Source organism: Eurosta solidaginis, chromosome 1, assembly GCF_040869045.1.
Source record: "Eurosta solidaginis isolate ZX-2024a chromosome 1, ASM4086904v1, whole genome shotgun sequence".
Taxonomy (NCBI): Eukaryota; Metazoa; Arthropoda; class Insecta; order Diptera; family Tephritidae; genus Eurosta; species Eurosta solidaginis.
Genome location: NC_090319.1, coordinates 304,625,776 through 304,638,861, shown reverse-complemented (window position 1 = coordinate 304,638,861; position 13,086 = coordinate 304,625,776). Strand labels below are relative to the sequence as shown.

The following is a 13,086-nucleotide window of genomic DNA, read 5'->3' as shown; positions in this document are numbered from 1 at the left end:
AACCGTTATCCAATCAAACTTAATATACTCTGTGAGCTCTGCTCAACTGAGTATAAAAAATAAAAAAAGCTCAACTATTTTTTTTCGATTTTTTTTAAATTTTAAATAGTATATATTGCCTACATTAAATTGTGTATAAGTGATAAAAACTTTTAAAATATATAGGTACTTATATATTCGAATTTTAAGAATATCCTATTGTAACGAATTTACTTGCAATTCCCCTTATTTGCAATCTTCTGCCAACGTTCTTATCGGTAAACTGAATAAACAACTCCAATATTGAATAATGGAAAAATGGCCTTTATTAAAGTACTTCACAATAATACTTATACTTTGCAATGAATAGCTTGCTTAATAACCAAACTGATTGCTAGCTCAAATGAAACTGAATTCTCGCTTCTACTGTTGCCGCCCTTTTATACTGTCCGATTTCCTTGTTGCATATTTCTAGGCTTTTCTAATTCCAGAACTTACTAGTTATTTATAAATTTCTCAGCTACAACTGCAGATGTATACTTTTTATAGCTTCTCTCATATCCCATGCGCTTGTATGTGTGAGCGACACTTCCCCAATTACAATTGCATACCTTTAGGAGCACCTCAGATAAGATATCTGCATGTGTCTGTGCGTTACCTCTCCGCTGCGTTCACGTCACTGCCCAGCATCGGCTTAGAGATGGCAGTACCCCTTAGTGTTGCTAATATTCATAAGACTATTAATAAAACGTTGACGAGTCAGCATTTCTTATATTTTTTTCTTGCTGTTTGGTATTCAGAAAATCGCACACCTAGATCAAAAAGGAGCTAACTCAAAAATCGAAAATTGTGAAGTTAAAAGTACCAGCGGGCTTTGCATTCCAATACCTACCGAACTGTATACGCGATTTATTAATCAACGTGAAGTCTTTGTAAAAAATAAAAATTGCATTGGCGCATATGGAAAAGGCAGTCAGTTTTTCGCGTTTTCTGAACTTTGCGATTTTCTAAGTTGCTCGCTGTTTTGATCTAGGTGTGCGATATGTCAACGTTCCATTATCTATTTTATACGCATGTCCATATTCAAATGTATACATGTACGTCAGCGAATTTGGCAAAAAAGCCGGCTGACTATCAGCAGAAACAATATACTATAGAGACATTGCACAGACGAAAAATCGTGTGAGGCAAGCTTCACAAAATTCTAGTAGGTCACCTTCACCACATACCACAGCAGAATTTGTTAAACTACCACTGTCTGTATTTGTTATTTAATAATTATTTGTACACTTTTTATTAAGCTAATGTGTTCAGAATTTTAACTTTTACTCACTAAAACTCCAATCAGTGTATTTCTGTGCTTAGATTATGTTAAAAATTGTGTTAAAGTTTTTGGTGTGGTGAAAGTGACCTACTAGAATTTTGTTACGCTCCGCTGCTTTCCACCGAAGTTTGCGCATGCAATATCTTTATATTCAAAAATTTTTGCTATCAGTCTCGAAGCAATACAAATAAAACACGTGCGTTTTATGTACCCACATCCATATGTACATACATATGTATTAGGGGGAGGCAGATAATTAATAGAGTTTTTTTCCTTCAGGTGTAGCGAAAATGATGATAATAATAATAGTAATCGAAAAAGTTTTTTTTAAAAATTTCCTTTTTGAATTATATTACTAAAGTACGGCATCCAGATCATAAGAAAACGCTTAAGATTTTTCTCTCTTGTAAGTCAACCTTGAAGATTTTTATACTCAGCGTGCTTTGCACACATAGTATATTAACTTTGATTGGATAACGGTTGGTTGTACAGGTATAAAGGAATCGATATAGATATAGACTTCCATATATCGGAATCATCAATATCGAAAAAAAATTTTATTGAGCCATGTCCGTCCGTCCGTCCGTCTGCCCGTTAACACGATAACTTGAGTAAATATTGAGATATCTTCACCAAATTTAGTACAGGAGCTTATCTGGACCCAGAATAGATTGGTATTGAAAATGAACGAAATCGGATGATAACCACGCCCACTTTTTATATATATAACAAAAAACATGATTATTTAGTAAATAAAACACCTAGAATTTTGAAATTTGACGTGTGGGTTGATATTGACACTCTTGATAAAAAAAAAAAAAATTTAAATGGGCGCGGCACCGCCCACTTGTGATAAAATCAATTTTACAAATTTTATTAATCATAAATCAAAAATCGTTAAACCTATCGTAACAAAATTCGGCACAGAGGTTGCCTTTACTATAAGGAATGCTTTGAAGAAAAATTAACGAAATCGGTTAAGGACCACGCCCACTTTTATATAAAATATTTTTAAAAGAGTCGTATACGAAAATAATGAGCTATATCTTAGCGAAAAAGAGCTTTGTATCAATATAATTTTACTTTCTAAATTGAATTATAACATTAAATTTGAAAACACTTTTATGACTAAGCAATTTTCTATGTTTCGAGAGCCATAACTCGAAGAAAAATTAACGGATCGTAATGAAATTGTGTACACATATTTTCCTTATAGCAGTTAATATTTCTAGTAAAAATGGAAGGGATCGGTTAAAGACCACGGCAACTTAGATATAAAACAAATTTAAAAGGGTCGTAGACTAGAATAATAAGCTATAACTTAGCAAAAAATAGTTTTGAATCATTGATATTTCACTTATTAAGTTTTATTGTGAGAATAAACGGGGAGACATTTTTTTAACGGGCGGTGCCACGTGTTATGTAGAAAATTAATTTATCTAAAATCAAATGTGAAATTGAAGCTCACGCGGAGTATATAATGTTCGTTTACACCCGAACTGGGGCACCTTTACTTGTTTTTAATATATTTACATTTTCCTTTTTTCTTTATAAAATGTCTTCGGATATTAATGCTGCAACCACAAATTTCAACCTAAATGTACTTCCTGGCACCTTCTTTGAACTTCACCAGGAGAATATAAACAAATTTTTTGAACGTCTGCGTGTGATCTGGATATCGCTTTTATGGGCTGTTTACACCATCTTCAGTTAGTCACTTATCTACAAGTTAACGAAATGTTCGTTTTCTTCATGCTAACTGAAGTTTCGTGTATCAGTTAAGCCCAAGGAAAAAATTTAAACAAAAGCCCGATAGTTTTGGTGTGATCAAAATATAATGTAGCGATTTGTTCTACAAAATATTCACAATTATCGATTTAAACGGCGGTTGGTCACCCTGTTAAAGGAAACAATCTAATAGATTGCTATCCCCCAGGTAAAATCTAACTTAACTGGAGTAGGTGAAAACGGCCTGAAGCGTTGCGTCATCATGATTGCGGTTTTTCATTGCGAATAATGTGGGCAATTTTTGATTTATTATGAGTAGTGAACTTCTGCTTAAAAAAATAAAACAGAAATGATGAGAAAAGTTATTTCTATATTTTTTAGGCAAAAAAAACTAATGCTTTAAGGCAACTTTTCAAGCGTTTTGTTCATTTTCTTCATAACAAAACGTGTCAGTATAAACATTAAATACTTCCAGTAAAAACTAAAATTTGTTTGTACTCCAATTTCCTAGGAAATCATCAAAATAATTTACAGATGCAGTCTATGTTTTGTAAAAATTGTGTAAAGCGACGCATTTGACACTCTTCTTCTATTACTACTGCAAAAGAGGATAAATATAAGAGCCACCAGTTTACTACGGATGGCGAGTAACTCGCTGGAAATTAAAAAATTGATGCCGAATGTTTTCTATGAGGGACATTTTTGAATTGTCTCCCATTTATCCATGCGTTGTAGGCGCCCTATGCAACTGTGATTTTTGAAAGAGAATTAATTAATTAAATAAATACAGTGGGAAAAATAAACACAAATACCCCACGAAAATGTATAGAAGATATTTTATGCACATCTCGCCAAAAAAAAAACAGCGACTACCTCATAGAAAACATCGAGCAAATAGCTACGGGTAACGGGAGACGTCTCTTATTATAATTTATCTTCTTTGCTACAGCATATCTCTCAAAACAAAAAAAGCAAACTGTTCTAAGTAGGTTTCAAATAGCTTTAGAGTTCCTGAAATGGAGAAAAAGGTCTGGAAAATTACGACCAACTATCACATTTTTTCAAAAGTCGAAAAATTTCAACAAAAATTTTTTATTAAAAAAAAAATTGGTATTCTGTGTAGCTTTTCAATAGTTCTGGAGTTCCTAAAAAGGAGGAAAAAAGTTCAGGAAAATTTCGGCAAACATTAACATTTATTTGAATTTGAATTAAAAAACCAAATACTTTGCAATAGTTCTGGAGTTCCTGAAAAGGATAAAAATTATCTGAAAAATGTGATAATTGGTAGTAATTTTGCAGAATTCTTTTCCTCATTTTCAGAAACTTCAATCTTTTAAAAAGCTACTCAGAACACTTTTTTTTTATATATTTTGGACTTTTAGATAAATGTTTCCTCATTCGTGTAGATTCAGTTCGCAATGGTTTAAACCCACCCTCAATGGCAGCAAATAGCACGTTATAGCTCTTTTGTCCACTTGCGGACTTAGGAAATCAGTTATATGTTTCTGAAATCAAAAATATTAATTTTGCCCGATATTAGTTTTGAAGCAGATGAAACCGTCTATTGAATCGAATGGCAAACATACGGAACAAATTTGATCTTGCTATACTAAAGTTACTATTCCTCGATTTCTGCCTACCATAGCACTAGCAATATCTGTTATTAAGCACCTCAAAGTTTTAACATCCATCCCAAATTAATTCAGTGTTCCTAAAATTTTCAAAAAAGCTAAAAAATTTATGAAAAAAAGCTTCAAGTTAAATCATAATTTTTCAAGCTAAACGGAGAATAAAAGAAGCGAAAACTAGCTTGAAAAAAGCTTAAATAGCAACACTGGAGATAACCATCAAATCTTCTACCATGACATAAACTCAATTACCCTCATACCTATTTTTTATTATGGGATAATTCTGTGGTTATAAGCAACTATCGTCTAAGTCCCATGTAAAAGGATAGGAGTTAGGGGACTATTGCTTGTCACCATAGAATTATACTCACATATATTTTTTAAACAGGACAATTAAAATATGTTAGTAGCTCTTTTGTATATTTCGGTAAGACTTTAAGGTTATTGGGTACCCAATTTTACCGAATCAAACATCAGTGTAAATGTTATGAAATACAGCCTATTGGAAGCCGAAATAATAACCCAGAAAGGGAAGCGCTTTTTACTCGTAATATATAGCGCTACAGGTTCTTTAATCTAATTTTGCCTTGGACCACGTTTACACTAATGTACAATAAATGCACAACAATTAGCTTAGCCCTTCAACTTTTAGGTTTCTCTTTTATTATGTGTTTCTAAATAAGAAATGAGACCCCAGCGATTAGGGCCCGATTAACAAGTAGGCAGAATAGGCAGTTGCCTGGGGCTCCCGAAAAATGAAAAAGACTTCTAAAATTTTCTTACAAACAAAAAATTCTAGAGAGTGAAAGAAAAATGTAATCAGAACTGAAAATAAATCTTACTCAAATAAATAAAACTCAATTGACCGCATTCAAAAGGCGACGACCGACGAACTAGACACGGTTTATAAAAAGGACATTTCCGACTCATTTGACAAATTGTATGAGCGTGAAAGGAGAGTATACTGAATAATAAAAAAGAATTCTTTCAAAATCTACCCTGGTTGTTTTTATTTTGAAAAATTTCGGTTATTTTTGGAACAGAGGGTGTAGAAGCCTTCAAGCGTAAATTTCAACAAGAATGATGAATGAGTGAATGATTAATGATGGATGAAAAATAAATGAATGTATTGTAACGAATTTGTGGATTTCCTGATATTTTTTGTGCGGATCGTTAGAACAGAGTTTAATTTCATCCTGTGAAAAGTTCAAGGATTGATTACCTGGTGTAGGTTATACAGAACTCGTAAAACGTACTCGTCGTAGAAAAAAACAACCTAATGACGGAAATGCTTCAGAAGTAAAATTTTCGCCTCGCGATAACTTTAGGACAAAAGGTTTCCTCGTAATCACCAACAACCTTCACATTGAAATCAAAGGACGTGCGAAAGTGTATATGGAAGTTTCAGAGAGATTTGCATTTCTCATCAACTTTTCTCTAAGTGATGGACACCTCCACGAAGCTATAAATAACTTAGTTCGTTTTTATTCTAGAGATTTGGAAAAATTTTTCATTGAAATGAAACAATTACAAAGTTATGCGAATTCCAGATACACTGGTGCACAAAAAACTCATAGTCATTTGTATAAGATTCTAATGGAAGATAAATTAGCCGATGGTTTTCCTAACACAGAAATAGCTCTTCAGATTTTTTTAAACATTAATGATTACAAATTGTTCTGCCGAACGATCCTTCTCGCAATTAAAAATAATCAAAGCTGCTGAAAGAACTACAAAGACTCGAGATTTTAGGTACACTTTGCATTGAGTCAGATTTATTTAATAAAATCGATATTGATGAATTTGCCGAAAACAAATGTAGAAAACTACATGTTTAAAATGTAGATAGTAATTTTATTGAAATTATTACATTGTGACAATAAAATTTTTATGAAAGATATGTTTGTATTTTTTAATCGAAAAAAGAAGGGAACGGACGTGAAAAAGGCCCCCAAATTGATGGTAGCCTCGGACCCCGTTGAGGGTTAATCCGACCTTGCTAGCGATGTTGCTAGGACTGGGAAAAATAGCAATTTCTTAAATTTGCCCTCAATTAGCGATTACCGAAACAAAATATTTACCTATATGAGAAATCTAGTTATTTAATTATCGATTAGGAATATAGTACGAAAACGAAGATAAACAGGTTATGTGTAAATTAGGCCTTAACCTATTAATAAGTGGGTTTGGCGGCCCCTTACAATAGATTTTGCGGGTTAATTCTAAATTCTGAGTATGTAATTTTTATATATTCGAATGGGCTTACAACTTGAGGCATGCCTCGCATAATGTTATTCAATTTGTTTTCAGTGGAACAGTGTTATTCTTTTTAATGGATATTTATCAGAAACGATTTGAGGTACACTAATTTAATATGTTTCTTTTCAATATGTTAGAAAGAGAAAGCGCCATTAGCAGTAAAATGTGAATCCGATTTAATAAGCTAAATTGAGAGAACTGAGAAATAATAATTTCAAAAATTGTGCACTCTCTTAAATAAATAATTATAAAAATAAACAAAATGCACAGTTCGGTGTAGTGATGCCATGTTAGAGGGATTTTCTCCCTTCTGTGAATTTTTAAATAAAAAAAATTTGTTATTGGAGTTACGAGGGATTTCCGCAGGCTTACTAAACAAAAAGTGGTATGTTTTAAAATGCATGCTATATCATTGGTCAGTTGAACACAAAGATCACAGTATTGAATTTTTTAATGACTTCTCATCAACTTGTTTAAGGCTACTTGAATTAAATCGAAATATTTAGCCTTTTCAAAACAGATAAGGAATATGGCCAAATGAAGGCATTTTGAATGTATTTGGTTGAAAAAGTTTGGGCAATGGCTGATGCTTGTGGAGGCTGAAATCAAAGCTTTAAATGCTTCATGAAGTGTGAGCTTTCATTATGGCAAGTTGGAAATGCTGCAGGTTCATCGTAGGTGATTCGGAATATCTGGAGTTCGAAAACGTTAAATCAGACTTATGAGCCCGATATAGTGTCGGTTATAGCTTAGCCATGTTTTTCTGTCAAAGTCTTGCCGGTATGAGAAAACATGAGGGAGTTTCTGCTGGAACGAAGGAAAAAAGGGGAATCGAACTCATTTCGTGGAATTTTTATTTTTGTTTCTGTGGCATCACTGGTTCGGTGTATTGTAAACGCGGTTGCCACTTTTGGTCCCTTCCAACCCCGTTTGTTCCCCTGGTCCCTTTTTTTCAATTTTGGTACATCTTAGGCATTAGCCACGATTTTGATACTTTTCTTCCTTTTTCACTGAGGTTAAAATTCACAACTCTGACCACAATATTTAGCACACTTTCATTAACCCACAAATAATTTTCAATTTACTTATGTATACGGAAATCCTACGACAAAAATTGCTCAGTCAATAAAATGTAGCAGACCAATGACATTTCATAGAAGATATTTTAGACGAGGCATTAATAAGAAAAGTCATGGATCTAAGGGCAAACACTTTACACGGACTTATCAGAAAAAAATCTTGTTTTAGTATCCAGATATTTCGGTCGGTTATCAAACACTTTTCGTGATAAAACTAGTTGAGCTAAACAAATTTTTCTCAAATGCCCGTGTGCCTCTAAGAAATTGGCTCCACTTATGGAACAATTACGATGGCCGTTGAGTTAAAATTTGAATTGAAAACTAAGTAAAATAATTAAACTAATTGTTTGGTAACACCTTCAAAATTATGTAAAAATTGCAGGAGTATTGGGATGTTCCAGCATTATTGTGGTGTTAAGGCACGCCGAATACTTGAAAACTAAGTATCTTGGCAAAAGGCATATTTTAGCTGTAAGTAAAGCAGCAATACTTCTTGACAGCGGTAACTTTATAAATGAATAACGAATCGCGATAAAGCAAATTTACTTTTAAAGAACTTGTACAGAACCCCAAAAACTTCAATAACAACGCTGTTAACTAATTTCTAGTACCTACTTAAAAGTTATCAGGTTCCTTTATTGCACATTTGAAGTTATCAGGTTCCGTTATTGCACATTTGAAACTTTTAAGACGTTTGATTTAAGCCTGGGGCTAGATTCAGTAAATGTGAGTTTTTCAAAAATCTCACGTACTAAATCTACGCTTTGGTATGAAATTTCAACGTTCAGGGGAAAAAGTAAGCATCATTTATGATTTACTGAGTTTGCTCATAGTTTGGCTACACCAAAACGCAAAATTTTTTAGCCTTTTCTTACAAAAACCTTACTGCGCTATACATTCTATTTCTTTCCAATTAACAACATAATGCTGGAACTAAGAGCTTTGTCAGTAGAAATACGTTCAAAACGTATTGTTAGTGAAGGCATAGACTTATCCAAGAAATTTTAAAATACCTAAAAGTAGTGTTTATTTGTGCAGTTTGAATTAAATCTCCTATTCGCTAAGTTTATTAAAATTTTGTATAAGAAACCATGAAAATACCCTGAAATTTTATATTTAACAACGACTACGACACTTTTGTGAATTGTTTATATCACAATAAAAAAAATAGAAAAATTTGGTCCTTTTTTTGATGAATTTTGGTCTCAAATGAAAACATGGTGTGGCAACCGTGATGGTAAAGTAAATTTTATTTTTTTTTGCAATATTTGCTCTCTGCGCTGGAAGCTCTGAACACTGACTTTGTTTTTACGTTTCCATGCAAGGGGAGACATCGTCACAGCTGATCAATGGGTACTTCCACAATGACTTTTATTTAACCTTTGCGTGTAGTAAATTATGTGTACCGTTGACATTCATTATGTATGTGCATAGGAACTTATGCGTCACGTTTTCACTTTATCTCAATTTGTTGCTCCAAAAATAATATAAATTTTAAAATTTCGTTTTAACTTAGGTATGTATGTATGTATGGATATACGTAAATATGTAAGTACCAATGTAAGATCACCGACAAAGTGATAAAATTTTGTTGATATACACTGATCCATCTTCCAGTGGTGAGTTTTACCAACTACAGAAACAAAACTTTTTGAAATCGAATGGTTTTTATGTAAAAGGAATTATACAAATACATATGGGTATTATTTGCAACTTTTTTACATAAAATTTACCTTAATTTAGTAATAAATGCAGTACACTAAATGTGAAAAACGCTTCACTAATGATACCGGCAAAAATGCGCGTTAAACCCGGGAATGTAATGGTGAAATATGTATCTATAAACGAAAATCTCACTTAATAAGTCGCCGCTGAACACTGATTAATAAACCGCTTTGATCAAAAGCTGCTTGAGCACTAATTGGAAAAAGAAGTAAACTTCCAAAGCGAGAGACGCATGGAAAGTGTACCAACCTTGTTTTGTAATAAAAGGGCTGATTACATTCACGACGCCAGTGTAGCGTCTACATCTGTCATATTATTTTACACTTGTTCTTATGATCAGCGGTGGGCACCACTACATTTACACGGTTACCAAATTGAGAATGGGTTAGTAAACACGAACGCGTAGTGAGCAAGAAAGCAAAATCAATTATTTATTTAGTTTGATTTCGATGGCCGTACAGGCTGTCGTTGATTTTGACGAAGTAGCCATTGTGCTCTCGCTTATCGTATACATATATGGTCGCTTAGCAGGTGCTAAGCTCACGCTCACCCCGGCTTATGATTGTCGTTATTTTCGGCGCGACAGAGCAGCCGACAATCAATCACGAAAGCAGTTGTAGCCAGATTAAACCTAATTCTATTTTAGGGAAGCGACAGTAAATAAAAATTAAAATAGAAAGGAACTAAAAGATAATAAAAGCTAAAATCATTATTTTGGGCGTTTTTTTCAAAATTTTTCGCTACCGTTTGCTGTAATTTATATTGGTGGCTGCCGCTTTCAAAGTAATCAAGAATCCAATGCTTGGCTATGGTTGTCGTCAAGCTTTGCTTTATTGTGGTTGTGGTCTGTAGACGGCGTGTTGAATGTAATCAGCCCTAAAATCCAAACAAAGGGTGTCTCAAAAACTGTTACTTTTCATTTACGGTAATATTAAAGATAAGGATAAGAATAAGGTGTTTAGATCGTGTCTATCTATAATGCTTGAAACACAATGCGATAAACGCGACGAACTTCGCCTAGTCAAAAATAGAATCCCCGTAATTACATGAAGGTGAACAAAATGAAAGCGAAGAGCGAAATTTACGCGACTTCATTTTGCGACGATAGATTTATTTCTACCCCACCGGTCGCTATTGTCTTAACAAACATAAATTTTGCATTTTGATAAATACGCTCAATGGCAATGCTTAGGATAAAGAACAATTCTCTCAACACTTACTTACCCCAGCGTTGGAATGATCAAGTGGAGAAGGAAGTTACCTTTGACCATCACTTATTGTCAAGAAGAAATGGGATAATAGCGTGTTTTATTGGACTCTCTCAAAATCGTTTGGATTGTTAGACGCTGGCATATACTCATTAGTTATAGGTTAAAAGGCACAAAAAAAAATATAAGTATTATAACGGTAAGATAATACAATGTTAAGTTCTTAAAAAGCTTTAAATGGTACACCCTATACAAAAGTGTTTTCACACAAGATCAAGGTTACTTTAGCAAAAGCGTATTTGAGAGATATGGACTTTAATAAGTAAATTGGTTTATATGAGAACACTAATGAATATTTGAACATTAAGGTGTTCCTTAAAATCAAAAGCACGATTTTTTCGGTCTGAACCCCCCAAATGATTATGCCACGGTAAATAATTAAAGTACCAGTTGTTGTTGTAACCGAAAAAACATTCTCCAAAAATTTAGTGAAGGCTTATGGATGTGGATGGACCTTTGCCGGATATGAATCAGGTTCGTTCTAGTACTAGCACCTTCAACTTATGTACAATGGGAGTATCCCAAGCCTCTCAACCTGTTTAAGTTGTTCTTTCGAGCTGCTATCCTTACCCTGTACCCTCAGAGCGTACAGTAATGAGGAATATGTATATATGTTGCATGAGAAGCTGCTAGATGACAAACGATCCCTTGCGTACTTTGCGCATAGCATAGACATGCGTGTGTCTAAACTTAGCCAAGTTGGTGTTGGCGTCGGAATGTTCCCAGTAGTCTACATGACGTTCTCACGAAAAGCTTAATCAAGTGCAGAAACAACTTAAACTCATATCAACAACTTTCACTTCCAAGAGGTTAGTATACTGCTTTTGGTCCGGAAAAAAGTAGGACATATATCATCTTCTTGTCGATCATAAGGTCGCCTTGCATGGCATAAGACATAGCTGCCTACACGCTGTTCTGTCTGAATTTAGTTTCCTGGAAAATTAATACTGCACAGCCGTCGAGTAACACCGCCAGCTTAATTAGAACTGGAAAGGATCCCTCTGAGCTGTTCGAATATGAACGTGGTTTAGATGGATCTTTTAGGATGATCTTCTGTCTTAAGAATTTCTTAGCTTGATGCTGGAAAATATAGCACAAGCGTGGAACTTAACGCTCACACCAAAAGCCCTGCTTGCTTCAAAGTTATAGAGATAGTAGAAAAATGGGTTTGATGGTGAACGAGGACAAAACGAAGTACCTTCTGTTACTGTCGGCAGCCTAAACTTTAAAATAGTAAAATATTAAGGTAATTCGTTTTAATATTTGAAAACTAGCATGAACACAAATAACAATATCATCTTAGATATATCTACAACGGAGAATTGCTTTTGTCAATAATTGCTACTTCGGACTAGGCAGGCAATTGAGAAGGAAAATCCATTACGATGCATAAGCATAAAAACTGAAAACATCAGCTACGCTTTGGCAGCTGCCAGTACCGAATCCGATTTAATAATGAGTTGAACGATCTCTATGCTGATATGCATATCCCTGCAAAAATCGTTGGATTATGTGGTTCACTTGTGTCATACTGGAGTTCTCCATTACTCTTATGTCATGCTGAGCTGGAGTATATGGCCCAGTCCTAGGACATCGCAATGTGAATTGTGTCATACTGGGTACTCCATAGAATACTCTGATGTTGTTGTTGTTGTTGTAGCGATAAGGTTACTCCCAGAAAGCCTTGAGGAGTGTTATCGATGTGTTGGCCCTTTGCCGGATACAGATCCGGTACGCTCCGGTAACACAGCACCATCAAGTTACTAGCCCGACCATCTCGGGAGCGATTTATATGGCCACATTAAACCTTCAGGCGATCCCTCCCTCCCCACCGCAAGTTCCATGAGGAGCTTGGGGTCGCCAGAACCTCGAGTTAATGAAACAGGAAGAACCAAGTGAAAGTAAACTTGAGTTCCCTTGGTGTTTTCAACTGGCGCGACGAAGAAGCGATGGGCCCGATTTTTTGGACGGCCAAAATTGTTTAAACGGTTTTACTTTTTGATGTTACAACAAAATCAGTAGAGAATATCATCGTCTCGCCTCCCCCAAGAATCACATACCAAAGCTTCTGTCAGCCAGGACTTAAAAGACAATGA

The 13,086-nt window shown here is 34.4% G+C and overlaps 1 protein-coding gene across 2 annotated transcripts in view; it reads right to left on the bottom strand.

Moving 5' to 3' along the window:
• LOC137237556 (pyruvate kinase-like) overlaps positions 1 to 9,909 on the bottom strand; it is a 48,625-nt gene extending 38,716 nt beyond the window's left edge. For both annotated transcript variants that reach the window (XM_067761318.1, XM_067761319.1), the window contains exon 1: positions 9,731 to 9,909. The gene's annotated coding sequence lies outside the window, so the exon portion shown is untranslated. The remainder of the gene's footprint in view (positions 1 to 9,730) is intronic.
• Between the last annotated feature and the right edge of the window lie 3,177 nt (positions 9,910 to 13,086).